The 23,571-nt window shown below is 36.7% G+C and overlaps 1 protein-coding gene across 4 annotated transcripts in view; it reads right to left on the bottom strand.

The window, feature by feature from the left end:
* Window positions 1-23,571, bottom strand: part of LOC123522952 (ADAMTS-like protein 4) — a 142,694-nt gene that overhangs the window by 118,380 nt on the left and 743 nt on the right. Inside the window, exon 1 of one of the 4 annotated variants that reach the window (XM_045300490.2) lies at window positions 14,489-15,237. The exons of 2 other annotated variants lie outside the window; for them this stretch is intronic. The gene's annotated coding sequence lies outside the window, so the exon portion shown is untranslated. Of the gene's footprint in view, window positions 1-14,488; window positions 15,238-23,571 lie in introns of those variants that run through there. One more of the 4 variants, XM_045300491.2, reaches the window with a different exon arrangement.

Below are 23,571 nucleotides of genomic sequence, written 5' to 3'. Positions count from 1 at the left end.
GACAGGGGTTGGGTGTAAAGACAGAAAAAAAAGGAGATAGGCAGTGTTAGCGAAATATGGCATGCGCAGCCGAAAAAGTCGTTATAATACCCACAACTTGTTAAAATACTTTTCACACTTATGATATATGAATGGTCTTTAATTAAAGGTATAATGTCTCATCATGGCGGCAGATTTGATGGAACAGATAAAGTTAATGCTTCTTTTCAACTACTGTCTAATGGGGCAATTAAAATATTATCTAATTTGACAACAAGCCGCTTCTTTTTACACGAAATATGAAGCTAGTAATTTAAAATGTTTTAATATTCAGAATAAATAGAGTTGCTAAAGTTGTACGTCACTGCCCGGTTCATTGCCGAGATACATAGATGACAGAATAAGTGTACAAACCGGTCATTTGAATAACCTGGCCTAAACGCTCGGGCACAAGTACCCAGATTTTTTTATTCACCAAAACAACTTGCAAAATATAATATTTCTATAATGCATGCTATATGGTCATAAAGTTACCAGAAAACAAGCAGTGTATTAAGATGTATTCTATTTTATATTCAGGTTCTTGGCCTTTGTAAGAACCTACAGTTCCAAGGATAAACAAATGCCTTATTAAGAATTTAATTCGCTGTACTGGTGTGACCGTCAATTAACTTCAAGAAGAGAGCTGGAGGATGAAAGTGGATGAGCATTATTCGTCGTATCTTCTTGTTTCAACATTACAATAATTTACAGGGTATTGGATCATTTGCTCAAATGTGAATCAGGTAAAGCTAATGGGCCAATATCAGAAAAAAATCAGTGCCCTTTGAGAAAACAGGGCCAATACCGAATTCGAGCATTTTGGTTGGTTTAAAAGAGAGGGTAACTAGAAGATGCTTTTGTAGAAAAGCGCATGTCTCCGCAAATGCATAGTCGTAACAGACAAGAAGTCAATAGGGAACAAACCCATGTGACCTTGACCTTAGCTCAAGTGACCCCAGAAACAATAAGAGTCATCTACTCTGTAGGTCCTATCATCCTATGAAGTTTTAAGGTTCTAGGTCGAATGGTTCTCAAGTCATTGATGGGAAACCGTTTTCAATGTTCTAGTCCCTGTGACCTTGACCTTTGATCAAGTGACCCAAAAATCGATAGGGGGCATCTACTCTGCATGTCCAGTCATTCTGGGTCAGGTGATTCTCAAGTTATTATCAGAAACGGCTTTCCATGTTCAGGCCCCTGTGACCTTGACCTTTGATCTAGTAACCCAAAACTTTTACGGGTAATTTACTCTACAAGCCCTATCACCATATGAAGTTTTAAGGTTCTAGGTCAAATAGTTTTCCAGTTATTGATAAAAAATTAAGTTTTACAGAGAGATGGTCCCTGTGACCTTGACCTTTAATGGTGTGACCCCAAAACAATGGGGGTCATTTTCTCTGTAAGTCCTATCACCATATGAAGTTTGAAGGTCATAGGTCAAATGGTTCTCAAGTTACTGACAGGAAATGGATTTCCCTATTCTGGCCGCTGTGACCTTCACCTTTAACAAAGTGTTCCCAAAACCAATAAGGATAATCTATTCTGCATGTCCAATCACCCTATGAAGTTTCAACATTCTGGGCCAAGTGGTTCTCAAGTTATTAATCAGAAACGGTTTTCCATGTTCAGGCCCCTGTGACCTTGACCTTTAACAGAGTGACTTCAAAATCAATAGAACTCATCTACTCCAATCATTCTATGAAGTTTCAACATTCTGGGTTAAGTGGTTTTCAAGTTATTGATCGGAAATGGTTTTCCATGTTCAGGCTCCTGTGACCTTGACCTTTGATGGAGTTTCCCCAAAAACAATAGGGATCGTCTGCTCCATAAGCCCTGCCACCGTATGAAGTTTGAAGGTTCTTGGTCAAATGGTTCTCCAGTTATTGGTCGGAAATGAAGTGGGACGGACGGACGGACAAGGCATAAACAATATGTCTTCTCCAGTGGGGAGGTGGGTAGAGACATAATAACAGAGCAGTAGTTTCCGTTGATTTTTATTTGGTGACGCCATTTTGTTGACAGCAGGATCAAACAATTAACGTTGGATGAACTCATAAAATAGTATACATCGGTATCTTTGTTTTTATCCAATATTGTGAGGTGGAATAATAAAATTTTCATTAATCATGTGATTTCATATTGGTCTTATTATTTCTCCCAGCTCGGGTTGTATTGGCCTTCAGCCTTCCGCCACCTCTAGGCTAATATGAAATCACCTGATATCCTTTCCGCAGCCTTAACGTACTAAAACGTATTAGCGTCTGATGGCCCTTTCACGCTTCCGAAGAAACAACATTTATTACACGAAACTTATTTTGAAAATATTTCTGAAATGGCTAGGTCTGCAGCTCTCAAATACGGTTATATCTTACATCTGAGGCATATACTGACACTCTCAGACAACATCAAATATGACATTTTGAGCGATTTGATGAAGTTCCAAAATTATCAATGTACCCTTGGTCCGTTACGGACCCCTGTGGGATTTCTGTTTATCCAGAGCTCAAATATTTTTTCATAGATTAAAAGCTGACATGCTGTATTAAAGCCCAGGTAATTTCAATTCGTAATAAAGTGCTGAAAACTGGCTCCCCAATAGCAAAAAAAAAAAAAAAGAAGAAGTCCAAGCGCATACATTTAGACAGGGTGATCCCTGCGCGTGACCCCTGACTATCTACGAATCAAAATGCGGCTTTCGTTTTCAAGTTTAGCATTTCTACTTTCATTTTATTTACTTCCGGAATTAGCTGGAGGTCGAGTGACGTCATTTTCTGTGTTGTCAAAAACATACATATGCCTGGCGAGATTGCATAAATATGTGCTGGCCGTCCTAAGGATAAATAACATTATATTATAAACACTTAAAATCAATGAGGAAATACTGAAGTACATCTGTGTTTATGTCATATCTGATCTAGTCGCGCCGATAATGCATTATAGAAAATAAATTATGCATTCGTGAATAATTTTAAATGTATGAAGGGGAAGTGAAGACACATCAAACTTAAACGTTGTATAAGGCATTTATTATCATCAATGATTTCAGAATATCTGTTTAAATGTTATGGCATTTGGAATGTAAACCCTTCTTTACAAGTCTTACCCTTCATTGTAATTTCAGAGATATCAACAGAAAATGCGATGCAGTTAAAGTGGTCTTGGCCCTGACGGACAATATTTGTATGTAAAACACTTTAAAGAGCCAAGAGTTTTTTTTCTGAAGAAAATTACTGGACACGGGTATATCCTTAGTTTATATTTAATAAAAGAGCTAAAATTCATGAATACACAATAATAGTCCTTTAAAACGTAAACTTAAAATAGTTAAATAATGGACAACATACGGACATAGGTAAATCAATCACAGTTTCAAAGGACATAAAACTGATAGGACAAGTTTCTCATAATAAAATCACGGACTTTCGAAGAATCTATATATTAAACATTTCACCTATTAACACTATCTTAACGGGACCTTCTTAATTACACGATCTATAAACAAAAAAACTGATCTGGAAATTCTCAGACATGTTCATGGCAGTATACCCCGATAGATTTCCTGAGGATAATGATTGTTTTATATTTGTCTAGTATCAACATTTATACATATTCCTTTTATTTTAGGGAATCTGGAACAGTGTGCTGCGCATGTTTAGGTCTGAAAGCATGCTTTCACTGCCCAAAGGAACTATACGGAGACCTGTTTTTAATGAGATATATGTTAACGACTGGAAATATTTTGCGCTGGATAAACTTTATACTATTTTGTAAATTAAGCGATAAGTTAGCTTTTTTTTTCAGGCAGATGCATGTTCGAATCCTGCTTAATGTCGACTCTTTATCATAAAATCTAGAAGAAGATCCTTTGGAAGAATAGAATGCAACCAAGCAAAACAATAGCAGACTCAGATTGATTGAGCCTGTTCATGAAAAGTAGTGAGAGTTGCAACTACCCCTCACGCCCTCCACTCCCACAACTCCGACTTAGTGAAATTCTATTATAGTAAAAATGAATGTACTCCAAAATCCGAAAGGACTTGAAAATATAACCGTTGCACACAGTCCAAGTACTAAATGGAAAATAAGTAGAAAATATCCAGCTCAAATGATTTAGTATTAAATTACCTTAATCAGAAAATAGATTTATTCTGTTTCTTGTAAAAAAAAAGGTACTGCTTTTTCACATTACCAGCGAAACAATCTCATCTGCAAATCTATCTACACGTCGACAGTAATCATAACGCATATTTGATAACTACTTGAAAAATGCAAGGCAGGTAATTGCCTAAATTGTATGTTTAAAAACAATTTTCCAGCTTCATATTCACCGTAAACAGAAAATAGCTTAACAAATTCATTTAAATAAAAAGGAGAGCAAAGAATCCTGTTTTATAATGACAGGATGGCGAATATTTTAAGAATCTACTTTAACGAACGCAAAACCATAAAATTTCTCTCGGCAATAGCAAAATTTCCACAATTTCGATTAGAGCAAAATGACAGAACGCTAGTTAAGATCCTAAATAGGTACTAATGCCCATGTTTATATGTAATGCAAAAGAATATGTTTTCACGCATTTAAGACGAAGTCCGTGTAGTCAGCTTAGAGGGGACCGCAGACAAATTCAGTAAGACGTGCAGAAGAGAAAGTACGTTTCCATGTGCCATATCTCAGATTTTTCGCCACTAGAAACGAAACTTCGCAACCAAATAATTTTTTTTTACAGAATTTTATAGCAAGTGGTTTTGAGGAATCCTACTTGTAACTTGATTTCAATTTACCACAATTATACCCACTATTTATTCTTTAGCTGTTATCTTTTATACTAATAAATCATAATGTGTGTTTATAAAATTGAATATAAAATGAAAATGATAGTCATAAAGCTGTTTTATTACAAAAATCCGTGATCCGTGTCAAACTCTTTTTGTAAATCCATAAAAATGATTTATATGTAACCATACTGTGTACCCATCGGTTGAGATTTCGAAAAAAATGTTTGGTTCTAAGGATTCCATTAAATTACATCTATTCAGAACGGATTGTGGAATATATAACCGATACCTTATTTGGTCTACAAATAACGTGAGGAACCCCGTGACCGATGTCCCCACACTGACGTATGCGTCTCTTAACCCTTACCATGCTGGATACAATTTATTCTGCCTTTGCGACCAGTGCAGATCATAATCAGACTGCACAGCCTGCACATCCGTGCAGTCTGATCATGATCTGCACTGTTCGCCATTCAGTCAGTATTTTTTCGGTATGCACCCCTAATAACAGTTAATGGCACTGTCCAAATTGAAATTGAAATTTAGCAGGGTAAGGGTTAAGTCAACTTTAACTTTTATGCCTATTCTCCCCAACCGTACCCCCAGTTAACGCAAAACAAAACACAACGACAACAACAACATTAAGAAAATGTCAGAACTGCTTCCAATGTTCTTAGCCTGATTTACATTTAATTTCTCTCAAGTATATTACAGCTTATAACATATCTAATCATATATGTATGTTGAAGTGCTTCCACAGAGAGATAAATTTGATAAAGAACCAAACTAAAGAAAGTGCCGAAAGCAGTTGGATCTTCTATTCGAAGCATTATTACTGTTATTATATGATTAGGTAGGCTTATTTCCTCTCAGTAGCAGAGGGCGTAGTTTTATACATTCAACTTGTTGGAACACTTTTCGCACTTATAATGACTGAATGGTCTTTAAAGGTAAAATGTCTCATCATGGCGGCAGTTTAGATGAAACAGATAAAATTAATGGTTGTTTTCAACTACTGTCTAATGGGGCAATTAAAATATTATCTAATATGACAAAAATCGTTTCTTTTTACAAGAAATACGAAGCTAGTAATTTTAAATGTTTTAATCTTCACAATTAATGACGTTACCATATACATAAAATAACTTGGTCCAAACTTCAGGACAAATGTATCCAAAATTATTTTTTTATATAATATAAATCCTTCTTTAATATACAAGTTGTTACACAAAAGACATACATTCTATATAGGCATATAGGTCCTTGAAGATAACAAGATCAAGGTAACATGGGTAAAAAGGTTTCTTGTTTAGTGTGTGTAGCCGACAAAAGTTCCAACCCAGAATTAATAGAACAACTTATTTCCATGGAGTCGCTCCCTGGGCAGGTGTTATATTTACCTCCCCAGCATCCAGTCTAGGAAGATATTGCTTGAAACAGCACTAAAAATCACCCAGCAATGAACACTAGTCCGGCATCGAAGTGACTTTGGGCTTACCTTGTTGGAGGATGAAAGGGGATGAAAATGATACACCGTATCTGTTTCTTATTTCTTTCGTACATGTATGAGGCCCGATGGTAACCATGTTTATTATCCCCGTAATTGGTATAATAGAGATCGAAGAGCCGTCCCCCAATTAACCCTGCAATGTCATAATGTTTTTGTATACAGTTGATAGCAAGAACTACATGCATACGCACTTACATACATATATTTTTTGTTCCGCACTGGTGGATGTATGTAAATATATCTAAATGTTTATATTTTAGTTATATGAGGGCCTCATGGAAGACTGAATTTGTCAAATGAGTTTTTCCTCTTTAAATAAAGGCTTTATTATTATTATTATTATTATTGTTATGTCGATATACAATTTCTATGATATATAAAGTATTATTTCAAATATATTTCAAAGGTATTTTTAAACGGACCTCAAACATTTAGTTTTAAAGAAAAGACAGCAAACAGATGTCAAAAATACATATTAAAGAAAGAAAAAAAATACAAAGGACAAACAAATAAAAAGAAAGAAACGAAAAAACAGATCCCTTTTCTTCTTCTATAATATACGCCCTGTCTAATCGATCTTCCATTTTGTTTTCTTTGAAAAAAAAAAAATCAATCTGCATTTAAAGTTTACAAACTCGGTCTAGTTACACCGAAGATAAATATTCAAACTCAGGTATGAATAACTGGAAAGTGGAGCCACACAAACATTATAAGGCATATATTATCTGAGATCCATGATGTACTTTTAGAATATCAGATATCTGCCTAAGGTTGGTGACATTTGGAGCTTGAACTATCACAACAAGTCATGCCCTTCATACTAATGCAGATAAATCACTCTATCTCCATAAATAGGTAAGCCAGTGCATTTAAAGTGGCTCATTTTGTCCTAATGGGCATCATTTACATGTATATAAAACACTTAATAAAGACATTTTATCTGAAGGAAACAAAATTATGGACAGTTTTAGATCTTTCTATACAGTGCATATTTAATAATAACTTTTAAGAAACTTAACTTAAACTGTTTTTAACTTTTTACCCGGTGATGGGTTATCTGCGTAAGGCTGAACCAGCTCCGCCTGATACGAGAGAAATAAGTCGCACCAGTTCGGCGTAATAGGGAGGAATTCGCCGCACCATGTTCGTCTGGTACGGGAGGAATACGTCGCACCTGGCAACTCCGTCTTATACGAGAGGAGTTTGTCGCACCATTTCCGCCTGATAGCAAGGAGTTTGTCGCACCATTTCCGCCTGATAGCAAGGCGTTTGTCGCACCATTTCCGCCTGATAGCAAGGTGTTTGTCGCACCATGTCCGCCTGATAGCAAGGAGTTTGTCGCACCATGTCCGCCTGATAGCAAGTAGTGTGTCGCACCATTTCCGCCTGACAGCAAGGAGTCTGCCGCACCATGTCCGCCTGATCGCAAGGAGTTTGCCGCACCATGTCCGCCTGGTACGGGAGAAATACGACGCACCAACACCGTCTTATACGATAGGAGTTCGCCGCACCATTTCCGCCTGATGGCAAGGAGTTTGCCGCACCATTTCCGCCTGATAGCAAGGAGTTTGTCGCACCATGTCCATCTGATAGCAAGGAGTTTGCCGCATCATGTCCGCCTGATAGTAAGAAGTTTGCCGCACCATGTCCGCCTGATAGTAAGAAGTTTGTCGCACCATGTCCGCCTGATAGCAAAGGGTTTGTCGCACCATGTCCGCCTGATAGCAAGGAGTTTGCCGCATCATGTCCGCCTGATAGTAAGAAGTTTGCCGCATCATGTCCGCCTGGTACGGGAGCAATACGTCGCACCAACACCGTCGTATACGAGAGGAGTTCGCCGCACCATTTCCGTCTGATTGGGAGGAGTTCGCTGCACCATTTCCGCCTGATAAGTTGACAGGATGAGTTCTTCGCACCAGCTCCGCCTGAAACCTGAGGTGTTCGTCGCACTGTTTAACTTCGCCTGAAACAGGAGGAATTTGCCGCAGAAGTTCAGCTTCAAATGGGAGGAATTAGTCGCAGTAGTTCTGCCTGATATGCGAGTAATTCGGCGCATCAACTCCGTCTGATGCGAGAGGAGTTTGTCGCATACGCGGAGTCCGTTGCACGAGTTTTTTTGGACGTAGTGATTAACCTAGATACCTCCCACCCTCACATTAAAATTGATAAGACAAGTTTCTCAAAATAAAATCTCTAGTAGTTTGACATGGACTTCTGAAGAATGAATGAACGAACTCTATCAAACATTTCACCTATTAACACTATCTCAACGAGACCTACTTAATTACACAATCTATAAACAAAAATGCTCTGGCATTTCTCAGACTTGCTCATGGTAGATTTTCTGAGGAAAAGAGTTGTTTTATTTTTGACTTGCACCAATGTATTTACATAATGCTTTTATTCTAGGGAATCTGGAACTTTGTGCTGTGCATGCTTAGGTCTGTAAGCAAACGATCAATTCCTAACGGAACATACGGAAGAAAGAAAAATCTATCTGTTAAGAAGTTGGGTTTACCGTTCAAAAACAATAAGGTACGCGAATAGAAACAGAGGGTTTATGTATTGTTCAAACCCTGTTGGGAAGCATTAAAAAATTGTATGGTCCAACAAGCTGGTACAAAATTATCCATATTATTGAGCGCAGTATTTTTTTTCAGTTTTAACGTCGCACCGACAAAATTATAGGTCATATGGTGACTTTACAGCCTTGATAATGGTGGAAGACCCCAAGTGCTCGTCCGTGCATTAATTCATCACGGGCGGGCACCTAGGTAGACCCACCGACCTTCCGTATGCCAGCTGGATGACTCCCTCACATAAAGAATTCAACGCCCCGAGTGATACTTGAACCAACATCGGCGAGGGACATGTGATTCGAAGTCAGTGATCTTAACCACTCGGCCACGGAGCCCCTGCCACACACCCCCGCCCCCACCATTCAGCTCTAATGTAAAAAAAAAACTAACCTTACAGAGAAATGGTAAATACTCGCATTAATTATATTTCTTGAGAAAATTTAATCTGGTTTTGACATTTTGTTACCAGCGAAACAATCTCATCTGCAAATCTTTCTGCACATCAACTATAATCATAATGCATATTTAATAGCTACTTGAAAAATGCAGGGCAGTAAATTGTATGATGAGAAAATAGCTTTGTTTATCGGCCAACGGTTGAATAAAAAGTAGTAAACCCCGTTCTTTTTTTTTCAGAACAGAATGGTGAATGTTTTGAGCAAAGCATCGAACGAAGCCTCAGTAGATCTTTAACCTTTAGCATGCTAGATAAATTGTCGTCTGCTGGAAATGTTGTCTGCTAAAATTGTAAAGTTCATTCAATTTGCTCCAAAATTGGAAGAAATATTATCAGAGTAGCAAACAGCTTGGAACCTGATCAGACGCCGATTTAATCGGCGTCTGATCTGGTTCCAAGCTGTTTGCAAAGGCTGTTAAATTTGCCTGCAGCAGGCTAAGGGTTAAGATCGATCAAAAATAGTTTTAACGAACAGAAAACCATTAAATGGCCAGACAATAACAAAAAGGCCAGAGATTTGGGCACAGCAAATTTAGATGAGAATAAAAAAGTTTTCTTATGGACCAGGAAATGCATGTACTGCATCTATCCTACGCCAAAAACTGAAAACCAAGAAAGCATAATATAACATATATACAGCATCTACCTTATGGGCGAGTCGGGAAACATCTGGAAACAGCTTAGAAAGATATTGTCTCGGTTAAGACAAAAACACACAAACGATGAAAGCAACAGAACCGAACGATGTCCGAAAACTCCTACAGACAACCATACCCTGCTTCGGGAAATAAACAACTGCAGTCAGGAAAGAACCTAGATAAACAACCGTAGTCCGGTCAGAGTTTCAGGAAATGAAAAATTGAAGCTTAGGTAAAATCGACCGAGTTTTGGGAAATAACCAATAAATTATTGTAGTCCAAGCAGAACCGACCGAGTTTCGGGAAATAAAAAACGTTCCGACCGAGGTTCGGGAAATACATAATTGTGGCCTAGGCAGTACATTCAGTGTTTTGGAAAACAAACAAGTGTAGACTCCTAGGCAGAACTTACCGAGGTTCAGTAAATAGACCTGAAGACTAAAAAGAACATACCTTACTTCCAACCAACAACAAAGACACATAGTCTGCAGCTACAGAGAATTATAGCCTGGTTAAAAAAAAACATGTAGGCCACAGAGGACTAGCATACTATGATTGGTAAAAATAAACATATCGGGGGCTGAGCGCGAAACTATTGTATCTTGTTCTTTATTTATATACAGTTACAATAGTTTCGCGCTCAGCCCACGATATATAGACAAGAGAGAATCCGCAGTGCCAAGTTTGGGCAAAATAAACGTGCGATGTAAATAGAACCCTTATATGGTTCGGAAAAGCAAGTGTAACCTAGGTTCAACACTCGATTAAGAAAACAACCGAATTAATGAAAACTACAAGACATAGGTAACGTCTATTGCCTGCCATGTTAATAGTATACGAACACCTCTGCGCTCTTTATGAAATAGATGGATCTTACGCGACTCAAAATCACGGTATAAAATTCTCACAGTATCCCTATTCGACGGTACGCCACTATCCAAAAGTGTCTTTTTTTGTAGTTAAATTCGGATATCCTGCTAAGTGTCTTTAAGGATCGGTCCCATCCGAAACTAGTTGAGAAAAATGCGCCGTGGTCCTTCTGGTATATTCCGTATACAAGCTGATACATTTTGTTCTATTTGTTGGGCGGATGGCTCTTTAATTTTTTTAATAGTTGTCACACGGACAAGGTTAAGGTCACAGGACAACAATTCTTTTATACATATGAAATGAAGTGAGCTCATACGAGAGCAATATCTGACACATAGGCGGGCTTACATACCTCTAGTTTCCTTTATACGAGTGGGGTGGAGAAGAACGTAACTTTACTATTTAGAAGTGCAATCTAATTCAAATATGATTTGTATCATATTCTCCGATCATAGAGATTCCTTTTTGAAATCTTTGGCATTGATCTCATTTTTCTATTTACATTATATTTTTGTAAAGATCTATCAGTATGTGCTATGTAAATACTCTAATCGACAATTCAAATACCTGATCGTGGCATTTAGTTTACAAAATACATGTATACGAAAACATACATGCAGTTAAGTGTTTTGACGTGCGGTGACTTATGAAATATGCCACTTAATGTTATATTTATTCATAATCAGGTGTTGGATAGCCGGAGTCGTGATATATGTGGGCATTCCACTGTTATCAAACAGATTCAGTAAATAAATACATAAACAAAAACATAAATAACTAAATGAATAAATAAATATATAATAGGTTTAAGTTTTTTCCCACCTAGTGTTCATGCATGTTTTATAGACTTGGTCAACCCGAGTCCGCCATTATGTTGTTTGGCTGCAATCTATGCTTCCAAAAGTTTTATTAACTCTACCGAATCACGCACATAATGAATAAAGCCTTGAAAGGGGTTCATGTTAAATAAAGGGTGTGCGCATGTTTAAACACACCAGAAAAAAAAATTGAACCGCACCATGAGAAAACCAGCATTTGCGATCAGTATGGATCCAGACCAGCCTGCGCATCCGCGCAGTCTGGTCAGGATCCATGCTGTTCGCTAACGGTTTCTCTAATTGCAATAGGTTTGAAAGCGAACAGCATGTATCCTGACCAGACTGCGCGGATGGTCTGGATCCATGCTGGTCGCAAATGCACAATGTTGGTTTTCTCATGGTGCGGCTCAAATAATTCTGACAATTCCAAATAAACATGATTCTGCACCGAATTTCGTATACAGCTGTTTATCAAATTCTAAATCGAAACCATGATCATCAGATATGAGGAAATGATTTTACTAAGAAACTGAATGCTCACACTTAAATGTTTCATTCAGAAATAAGAAAGTTATCGACGTTTTCAAGTTTAAATGCTATCTCATCCTGCACCGATGCAAAGTTGAAATATGCACATAAATTTAAAAATTATTAACAAGAGGTTTATCAGTATATGAATGTATCCGGGCTAAACCAATCAGATTGCTTGAGTCAAAAGATATCCAAATAATACATAGATGTCCAAATAAGGAATAACTAACTAACTAAAATAAATAAATAAATAAATAAATAATCGATGACGAATCAACAACAATACTTATATTATGTTGTTATGATTGGGCGGTCTGCAATTATTTTTCTTGGAAAAGAATTCTCTGGAACTCGGTTACGGATATGCTTGTTTTAAAAAAGTATAATCAGAAACTCGGTTACGGGCATGATTGTTTTTGGAAAAGGTACTGAAACTGAATAATTTGATTAAACGCCTATTTTTATACAATGATATATTCAATGGCATTGTAGATAATAATAATTGTTATAACAATATTAATAATGACAATAATAATAACAACAGCCTTATTGTAACAAACAGTCACGACCGCATCCTTCCCCGCCCCCCACCCCACTTGAGGTCATTTTACCCCTATTGCGAATACCAGTGCTTAAAGCATCAACCACATGGTACACCCAGACGAGCTGCATATAGAGGTTCAAAGCCCCCAGTTAATGGCCCCATCATATACTATTTAAGAAAGAAATACTACACACTACCCTATCCATAGTGTGCATAGAGCCTTACCAACAAGTGCGTTTAATTAAACAAACCTTGGAAATATTAATGTTGAAATGTAAAACCAAAAATTTGTTTTCGCATCAGGACCTTGGTTACGAGCATGCTTGTATTGGGAAAAGAATTGTCAGGACCTCGGTTACGGGCATGACTGTTTTGGGAAAAGAATTGTCAGAAACTCGGTTACGGGCATGATTGTATTGGGAAAAGTATTGTCACGACCTCGGTTATGGACAAGATTGTATTGGGAAAAGTACTGTCTGGAACTCGATTACGGGCATGATTGTACTGGGAAAAGGTACTGTTAGGATATCGGTTAGGGGCATGATTGTATTGGGAAAAGTATTGTCACGACCTCGGTTATGGACAAGATTGTATTGGGAAAAGTACTGTCTGGAACTCGATTACGGGCATGATTGTATTGGGAAAAATATTGTCACGACCTCGGTTATGGACAAGATTGTATTGGGAAAAGTACTGTCTGGAACTCGATTACGGGCATGATTGTATTGGGAAAAGTACTGTCAGGACCTCGGTTACGGGCATGATTGTATTGGGAAAAGTACAGTCAGGAACTCGATCACGGGCATGATTGTACTGAGAAAAGTACAGTCAGGAACTCGATTACGGGCATGATTGTACTGGGAAAAGTACAGTCAGGAACTCGATTACGGGCATGATTGTACTGAGAAAAGTATTGTCAGGAACTCGGTTACGGGCATGACTGTATGGTGAAAAGCACATGAACTCGTTTATGGGCGTCACTGTATTGGGAACAGTGTTGTCGGGAACGCAGTTACAGGGATCATCTTATAGGGGAAAGTATTCTTTTTCAACTTCAACGGTGTTACTTCAAACAATCAAATTTGATTATAACTGGAAGACTGTCTCGGCTATTAATAACATTGTATTAGAAAATCGAGGGCTGAACGCAATTCTGTAGTAACTCCTATTAAAAAAAGAAGGACTTACGACAGTATTGCGTTCAACCCTCGAAATGTGTTCTCATGGACTCGGATATTAGAAAATGATTTTTTCCTGAACTCGGTTAAGGGCATCGTTATTTTGGAGAAAAAAATATTGTCAGGAACATCATTGTCAGGGGCGTCATCGTACAGGGAACAGTTTTTTAGGACGGTCATCATTGTGCTAGAAAACTCTCACGGACTCGTTAAAGGTCATCTAGAGCACATACGGTTCTAACATACAGTACCGTATCGTACTGTATCACAAAGTCGAGCATTCTACTGTCATTTGAGCAGTAATGCTGTGTCATATACGCTATACAAAAAACTTTAACCTCAACTAGAATAAACCATTAATGCAATTTAACTCCGACGAAAATAAACCATTAATGCAACTTAACTAAAAAAACACAAGAGGACATAGTTTTGGCCTAATCAAGTTTCGCATTACATTTTACAATCAAAGACCAATTTAGCATATCAATGTAAACCCATAATAATCATTACTGCATAATATCATTCCTTGCAAAAAATCATGCGTTCAAAATTAAACAAGTACTTACGTGCCTGTTTATTACAATCCTATCAGCATCTTAAAAATGTCAAACGAAATTCCTAACGTAGCACAAGTTAATCCTGATACAGGGATATGTCATCACTAAATCATATTCCATAATCTGATCCGCATCAACTTAACACTCTTTCATTTGAGAAGAATGTGCTCTTATCACCCAAATGTAACTTCTTTCCACACATACATTAATTTATTGTCCGCAGTTCTACTTGAGCACAACGTAAGCCCTTGTTCACTTGACGTTTTAGACAATATTTGAGAACTTTTACAACTTTTCTTATATTATACTTTTATCTTACGCAGAAAACAGGTTTGATTTAAGCTATTTTCTCGTATCAGATTGTTATATCGGCATTTCCTTCTATCATAAACATCAAAGTTTATCCCTTGCGTCACAAACAAATTTCTACCTATATCTGTTATGTGGTTTTAAACTTGAGGAATCCTATTTGAGGTAACTTTGACTTTTAAGAGTTCTTAAAAAATTAGCAATTATGTCAATGAAAAGTATTTAATAAAGGATCAAAGAGCCATATTTCACGGACTATTGATTAAAGTCGCGCGCCAATATTATATTTTATCAATATCTTGTTAATCCCAATTAGTAACATAAGTCTACGTTACATATCTTAAAAAGAAAATAATATTATTAGAAGCATTTTCACCTTTTAAAAAGGGTGGCGAAAAACTAAATCAAGAGTTAAATCTTAAATCGCCTTAAAGCAAACATTACTGCGATATACAGCGACAAAATATATTTTACATCATTCGTGGCTGACCCAAATACATACATTTCCTTTTTATCAATTTAACTGCTATCAACAACTTGTGCAATGAACTTGAGATATTTTGCCATTGAACAACGCTAGGTACGTAATACAGACGAACTTCACGATATGCTCAAGATATCATATAGGCAAATTATTAAAATGTTCTCTCGTCTTATTATATTTTTGTTAAAACTATACAGTTATTAGGTTGTAACTGGCATATTTTAAAGCACACTGCAGTCATGATAGTTTTTTTTTTTAGACGCACGTACTTCTGTGCTTTAATTTGCGCATTTTCGTTATAGCTTTTTCATGTTCACAACTATCGTATAATAAGCAATCAAGGTGTTACAAATACCTTAAAGATACATGTTCAATACTGAGGTAAATTGTGCATGACCAGAGTACACTGAAAACTATTTTTTTTGCAGCTTATTCATAGTCGCTGCCGCAAACTTGTACGAGCGGCTCCTCCGGAATAGCATTTCTAGTCGGAGAAGAAAACGATCAATTTGCAGAAGCTTCTCTGGTTCTTTTGAGTGTCAGGTGTAAAAACACCTACACATGGGACTCTTAACCTAATGCTAGTGATTTCGGACGATACCTAGTTTCGTAGACAGTCAACGGTTACCACTGGACCACCTCTTCAACTAGAGATTAAACTGTACATAACAGGAGTAGTCTTTGTTTTTATTTTCAGTAATTTTTCAGTATTAGAAATGATTTCGGTTATAAAGGACACAAGCGGCCTCTGTAACGAAGAGTAAACCTACTCTACATGTAGTTACAATTACTGAATAGGGTAATTTTTGTCATGAATTTAAAATTACTTTGAACAAGAGCACCGCCTTGCGGGTGCTGACGCTCATCTGATTTTTTTTGTGTAATAGAAATATTGTCCTGCCCATGATTTTCTAAGTCTAAAAAGGGCCATCATTCTTGCAAAAAGCAGGATAGAGTTATGTTTCTTGATGTTCAGTGTCCACTTATGATGGTGAAAAACTGTTGCAAGTTTTAAACCAATAGCTTTGATAGTTTATGAGAAAAGTTGACTTAAACATAATACTCAACCAAGAAAATGATTTTCTAAGTCCAAAAGGGGCAATAATTATTGCAAAAAGCCGGATGGAGTTATGTTGCTTGCTGTACAGGGTTAGCTTATGATGGTCAACAAGTGTTGCAAGTTTCAAAGCAATAGCTTTGATAGTTTAAGAGAAAAAGTTGACCTAAACATAAAACTTAACCAAGAAATCTGATATTTTCTAAGTCCAAAAGGGGCCATAAATCTTGCAAAAAGCAGGATGGAGTTATGTTTCTTGCTGTACAGGGTCAACTTATGATGGTGAACAAGTGTTGCAAGTTTTAAAGCAATAGCTTTGATAGTTTAGGATAAAAGCTGACCTAAACATAAAACTTAACCAAGAAAACTGATATTTTCTAAGTACAAAAGGGGCAATAAATCTTGCAAAAAGCAAGATGGAGTTATGTTTCTTGATGTACAGGGTCTGCTTATGATGGTGAACAAGAATTCCAAGTTTCAAAGCAATAGCTTTGATAGTTTAGGAGAAAAGTTGACCTAAACATAAAACTTAACCAAGAAATCTGATATTTTCTAAGTACAAAAGGGGCCATAAATCTTGCAAAAAGCAAGATGGAGTTATGTTTCTTGATGTACAGGGTCTGCTTATGATGGTGAACAAGTATTCCAAGTTTCAAAGCAATAGCTTTGATAGTTTAGGAGAAAAGTTGACCTAAACATAAAACTTAACCAAGAAATCTGATATTTTCTAAGTACAAAAGGGGCCATAAATCTTGCAAAAAGCAAGATGGAGTTACGTTTCTTGCTATACAGGGTCAGCTTATGATGGTGAACAAGTATTCCAAGTTTCAAAGCAATAGCTTTGATAGTTTAGGAGAAAAGCTGACCTAAACATAAAACTTAACCAGGCAACGCCGACGCAGACGCCGACGCCGACGCCGACGCCGACAACCGCTCAAGTGATGACAATAACTCATCATTTTTTTTCAAAAAATCAGATGAGCTAAAAATGAACAACAACACCTTACCGAAGACTACAATTAGTCTGCATGTATATGTATAAACCCTATTACATTTATTAAAGTGATTACATTCACCTTTAGCCTGCTGGCGGCAACTGATTCTGCCTTTGCGACCAGTGCAGACCACGATCAGCCTTCCCGGGACATGGTCTGCACTGTTCCGGCTATTCAGTTAGAAAATTTTCAGTGAACATCCCTTTGAATAGTCGACGCACGTTTACTGCGCTTGTCAGTAAAAAACAAACAAGAGGACCATGATGGTCCTGAATCGCTCACCTGCCCCCACATGAACTGAGTATGACGTCGTTTTTTTTCTATTATTTGACATAGTGACCTAGTTTTTGAGCTCATGTGACCTACTTCTGAACTTGACCTAGATATCATCAAGATAAAAATTCTGACCAATTTTCATGAAGATCCATTGAAAAATATGGCCTCTAGAGAGGTCAAAAGGTCTTTCTATGTTGAGACCTAGTGACCCTAGTTTTTAACCGCATTTGACCTGGTTTCAAACTTGACCTAGATATCATCAAGATGAACATTCAGACCAACTTTCATACATATCCCATGAAAACTATGGCCTCTAGAGTGGTCACAAGGTTTTTCTATTTTTTGACCTACTGACCTAGATTTTGACCGCATGTGATCCAGTTTCAAACTTGACCTAGATATTATCAAGATGAACATTCTGACGAATTTTCATGCAGATCCCATGAAAAATATGGCCTCTACAGAGGTCTTAAGGTTTTTCTATTATTTGATTTACTGACCTAGTTTTTGACCGCACGTGACCCAGTTTCGAACTAAACCTACATATCATCAAGATGAACATTGAACCAATTTTCATACAGATCCCATGAAAAATATGACCTCCAGAGAGGTCACAAGGTTTTTCTATTCTTTGACCTAATGACCTAGTTTTGGACCGCACGTAACCCAGTTTCAAACTTGACTTAGATATCATCAAGGTAAACATTTTGACCAATTTTCATGAAGATTCCATGAAAACTATGGCCTCTAGAGTGGTCACAAGGTTTTTCTATTTTTTGACCTACTGACCTAGTTTTTGACCGCATGTGATCCAGTTTCAAACTTGACCTAGATATTATCAAGATGAACATTCTGACCAATTTTCATGCAGATCCAATGAAAAATACGGCCTCTACAGAGGTCACAAGGTTTTTCTATTATTTGACCTACTGACCTAGTTTTGGACCAAACGTTACCCAGTTTCAAACCTGACCTAGATATCATCAAAATGAACATTCTGACCAATTTTCATGCAGATCCCATGAAAAGTATGACCTCTAGAGAGGTCACAAGGATTTTCTATTATTTGACCTACTGACCTAGTTTTTGACGGCACGTGACCCAGTTCCGAACTTGACCTAGATATCATCAAGATGAACATTCTGACTAACTTTCATAAAGATCCCATTAAAAAAGTTACCTCTAGAGTGGTCACAAGCAAAAGTTTACGGACGGACGGACGCACGCACGCACGGACGACGGACGCAGCGCGATCACAAAAGCTCACTTTGTCACTTTGTGACAGGTGTGCTAAAAATAAACTGCGAAAATTAATTTCTAATGCTCTATAATAAAACACTTCGTGACCTCAGGTAATAGTTTTCACTATTGACCGGCTAGCCATTCAATAACTGTACAAATGTATACTATTGACTGCACTGTGAATGATAAAAACGTGAGTTCCCTAGTAAAATATTTGTCCAGATAAAGGTATATGGCATCAATTAACATTCTAGACAAATCATTTTGTACATTGCAATGATAAGTGTTTCAAACTCAACATAATAAAGCACTGAAAAGTAAGTTTGCAATGGGAGTTTAAAGAAAAACGTTAAAAATCCATAATGACGATGTTAAGACACGAAGAATGTAAATAAACGAGATTTAAACACACCTATCCGAGACATTTGTCTTTTTACCAAACAAAAAAGTATAGGTATACGCTCACAGTTGGGGTGGAAATCTAAAAGATCTTTATTTACACAAACATTGATATAAAACAGTGAAAAAATAACATAATTCTAAATAACAAAAGATAAGAAAACTGGTATTAAACGATGTCCCTGGTTTGTTTTATTTATCACCTCAAGTGTCGTTTTTCGAATATTGTTTTTCTTTTTTTAACAAAAACCCATGTCATTGAATTTGTGTTTCTCAATATTAAATAAATTAAAACGATTTCATTTGAGGAAAATGTCTCCTGCGCTAATGACTTTCCCCCGTGCATGAAACCGAGTGTTTACTGTATCGCCGCCTATTTACGCGGGAATATTATACAACACGGCTCAACTGTTCAAAGAAAATTAAAAAATTCGCCACGCTGGGTATTGTAATCTTAATTAGATTACGATGCATGACTTTGTTTTTGTTGATAACTTTTCTAGTATCAGCGTGCGGAATGTTGTTTATGTGCGGATATTAGATAGCACGGCCATAGGTCAAGAGTAGTAACATGCATTTGTCGCTACTTCTGCGTTTAATTATTCATTGTATTGAACAGACATGTCTCAGTCTGATGCAATCATATGCCACTGACATCAAACACGCACGAAGGGCGTTCATTTTAAAGTTAAATCTTCACTGTCTTTGATATATATCAATTAAACACTCTTTTATGAAAGTTTGTTTTGATATACATGTATGTTTGAATGCAGAAGCTCACTATATTTGTTCAATTTTGAGTCAAACCGACACAGTTAAGGTCACATGTTGAATTTTTCAGCTTTTTTGGTTGAGGAAGACCCCAGGTGCACCTCCAAGCATTGTTTCAGGCATGGGTGGGTACCTGGGTAGAACCACCGACCTTCCGTAAGCCAGCTGGGTACCTTTATTACATGAAGAATTCTACACCCCCAGCAGGGTGGTTTGGGCAAAGAAGTATAAAAATAATTTGGTATGGGGCATCAGCGACCTTAACCACTCAGCCACGGAGGCCCTACGACTCCTGCTCTATAGTTTAAATGAATGAATCGGATTTGAATTTCCTTCTTATTCCATATACAATCCAGAAGTCTTGTAGATCTCGACTGTATGGTCGACCAGAATTTCTTGTCTGTAATAAATGCACCAGTGCTTGTTACCACCTATCCTAACATGTATATACAAATGTGTCGTTGCAGGAAACTTTTCTATAACAAAATTAGACACCACAAATGTGCAGTAAATGCAATCACAAGTATCATAAATGAGGAAGTCAATTGGCAGTGGTCTACTCAGTGGAACTGGATTCGAACCCCGCTTCAAACTTTTATTCATAACCGCGATAGTGTACAGAGTACGTAACACGTGCGTGTTACAAGGAAGACACAATATAATACCTTTTATAGAATTGTAATACAAAACAATGTTGATTTAAAGTAATGAAACACGCCCATGCAAATATGCAAAAAATGTTTAACGTGTGATTAAATGTTTTATATTTCGAATACTCCTTTTATAATTTTGAATTGACTTGAGAACATAATACTTATGTATATTTCATTCCTTTATTATTAAGACTGTTTATACCTTGTTTATGAGGACATATTTTTCTTATCAGGATTTGTAACAGATATGATCATGCAATTTTAAATTCCATTAAAGCCCTGCCGATTTAAGTATGCAAATATACTTATACTTTACATAATCAGTACTGGTAGTTATATAATTTTGCATACATTTTTTTCAATAAAGTAGGCAAATCTTTCACCTTCTTTCCACAAACGTTTTAGTATACAGTGCTGAAACATGTTTTAATTAATTTAAACACGACAACGAGTTAAAACGACTTGCGAGGGCGTAGGCCTAGTGAAGTATTCAGAGAGGTGTATTATGTTTTAGAATGTTTGAATTAATTAAAACACCACTCTGCTATAGATTAATTTGGTTAAAATATGTATAACTGACAGATCAGTTAACGATCTGATGAAAGTTGGCAATAATGAGCGCAGCGAAGTAAAAGCAATAACTTAGACGTTCAAGTGACCTATAAACTAAAATTCTTCTTGTGTCAAACGGTAGTTCACATATTATGGTAGCACTATTTCTTGCCCGTATAGGAGTAAGTTTGTCGACGTGACGTCAACTTAAGTGATTATCGTGTATTATTGAACAGGGCTTTGAAGGCCCTGTATCCCTCATCTGATCAAATTTTTCTCCAAAATGACCTAGTTTCCAATTTTACATAGATTTCATTATGACGTACATTCTAAGCAGGCTTCATAAAGGTAAGGTAGAAATCGTGGCCTTTGGAATATTAACGAGGTTCTTCCGAGAGTAAACCTTTGTGCACTGTTTTAGACCCAAGGTGACAGTTTTAAACTTGACCTACATTTCATAAAGACGATCAGTCTATGTTTCACCAATTAATTAATTAATTTATTTGGGTTTTACGGCGCACCAACACAGTATACGTTATATGGCGCCAAACTACAAATTTTGGTTCCACATCTCATTTACATCGAAATAAAAACATGAGGTATGGAATCAAAATTTGCATACCTGCTGGAATCACAGAGTTACTGCAAAACCAAGTGTTAAGACCCTATTAGTCGCCTCTTACAATCATGCAAGGGTAAGGCAGTGGTTTCAAGTCTTTTTCATATAAAGATCGTCCCAGAACCACATGGGGCCTATGTTTCACCAAGATCAAGATCAAGAATAAAATGAGATCGCTTGCAAAAATGTTTAAGATTTTACCAATGTTTTGACACCAGACAACCCAATTTTCTCTCGACCTAAATTTGAAATAGACAACCTCTTTGACAAGGGTAACTAATGGGTTTTCTTTGAATTGACCAAGTGACCTAGTTATTACAAAGCTTGAACTTGACTTAGATTTCATTTAGACAAACATTCTAATCACCTCTCATGCAGATTATGTAGAAAATAAGGCTTCAGAACTGTTAAAAAGCTATTTCTATGATTTGACCTAATGACCTAGTTTTTTTTCATCCCAAATATACAAATTTTAAATCAAGTGTAGATTTCTTAAAGACAAACACTCTGACCATGATTCATACATATCAGTTACAAAATATGGTAAAATATATGTTAACAATATGAAATAAGTTAATGTAGACAAGACTAACAATTTTTCAAACAACAATTAGCACTGTGAAATATGACATGTTAGACTAATTAAAGTTTTTTTTTCCTGCAGAAATCTTGCTTATAATCAAACTTGTCCATTATCTTGTACACATTCCATGCATGTTTCGTACAAATTGTTAAGCAATATCTACAATGTGCTTTGACAATTCTGACTAATTCAAGGGTCATAACTCTGATATTACTACAGCAATATTGCTCGTAATTGGATATAATCAAGGTCTTGTTCCTCCATACATTCTAAGCAAGTTACATGAAGACTTCTTGTGTATGTATATTCTAATATTTGAACAATATGATATGGCAATTTTGACTTACTTCTGGTACTACTATTGAAAGATTGTAAAGAAAGTGCCCACTATTGTGTTAACAATTTGAAATATTACAAATTGGCTACTTCAAGGGGCATTACTTTGATATTACTATAGCAATATTGTATTGATCTTGTGACAATAAACAGTCTGTGTAAGTTTCATAACAATTGCTCTGACACAAAATATGACTTCTGACATATAAACAAGGTAATAATGGCAATTTGATTGATTCAAGGGTCATTACTCTGATATTACTACAGCAATATTGTCCATTAACACTCTTGGCCAAGATCTTGTGGCCATAAACAGTCTAAGTGTCCTGAAGACTGCTCAAGAAATTTGACTGCTAATGTGTTAACAATGTAAAATATGGCAAATATAGACTAATTCAAGGGCCATTACCCTAGTGTTCCTGAAACAATCTTGTCCATTATCAAACTTGTCCATGATCTTGTAAGCTTATACAATACCTCAGGTCATTATTGCACAAGGGTAATATCAGATGGTACACTGCAGCCTTTATTTACCTCTTAGAATTAATATGAAAATGTTTTACCAATTCAAGGGCAATAACTGGAGCAATACTGCCCATTATCCAACTTGACCAAGATCTTGTGGCTATAAAAAGCAGCTATTATATACAGTTTGACTTCTGAAGCCCGATTTTAAGTCTGTCAACATGACATCAAGCATGTTGTGAATGCAGTATAACCTGGTCATGCTTGGCATGTGTTTTTCACATCATTTAATGCAACAAATGAGCCACGCCATGGGAAAACCAACATAGTGGCTTTGCGACCAGCATGGAT

The sequence above is a fragment of the Mercenaria mercenaria genome, chromosome 8 (assembly GCF_021730395.1).
Source record: "Mercenaria mercenaria strain notata chromosome 8, MADL_Memer_1, whole genome shotgun sequence".
NCBI lineage: Eukaryota > Metazoa > Mollusca > Bivalvia > Venerida > Veneridae > Mercenaria > Mercenaria mercenaria.
The sequence above is the reverse complement of the archived record's forward strand: the minus strand, read 5'-3'. Positions and strand labels throughout refer to the sequence as shown.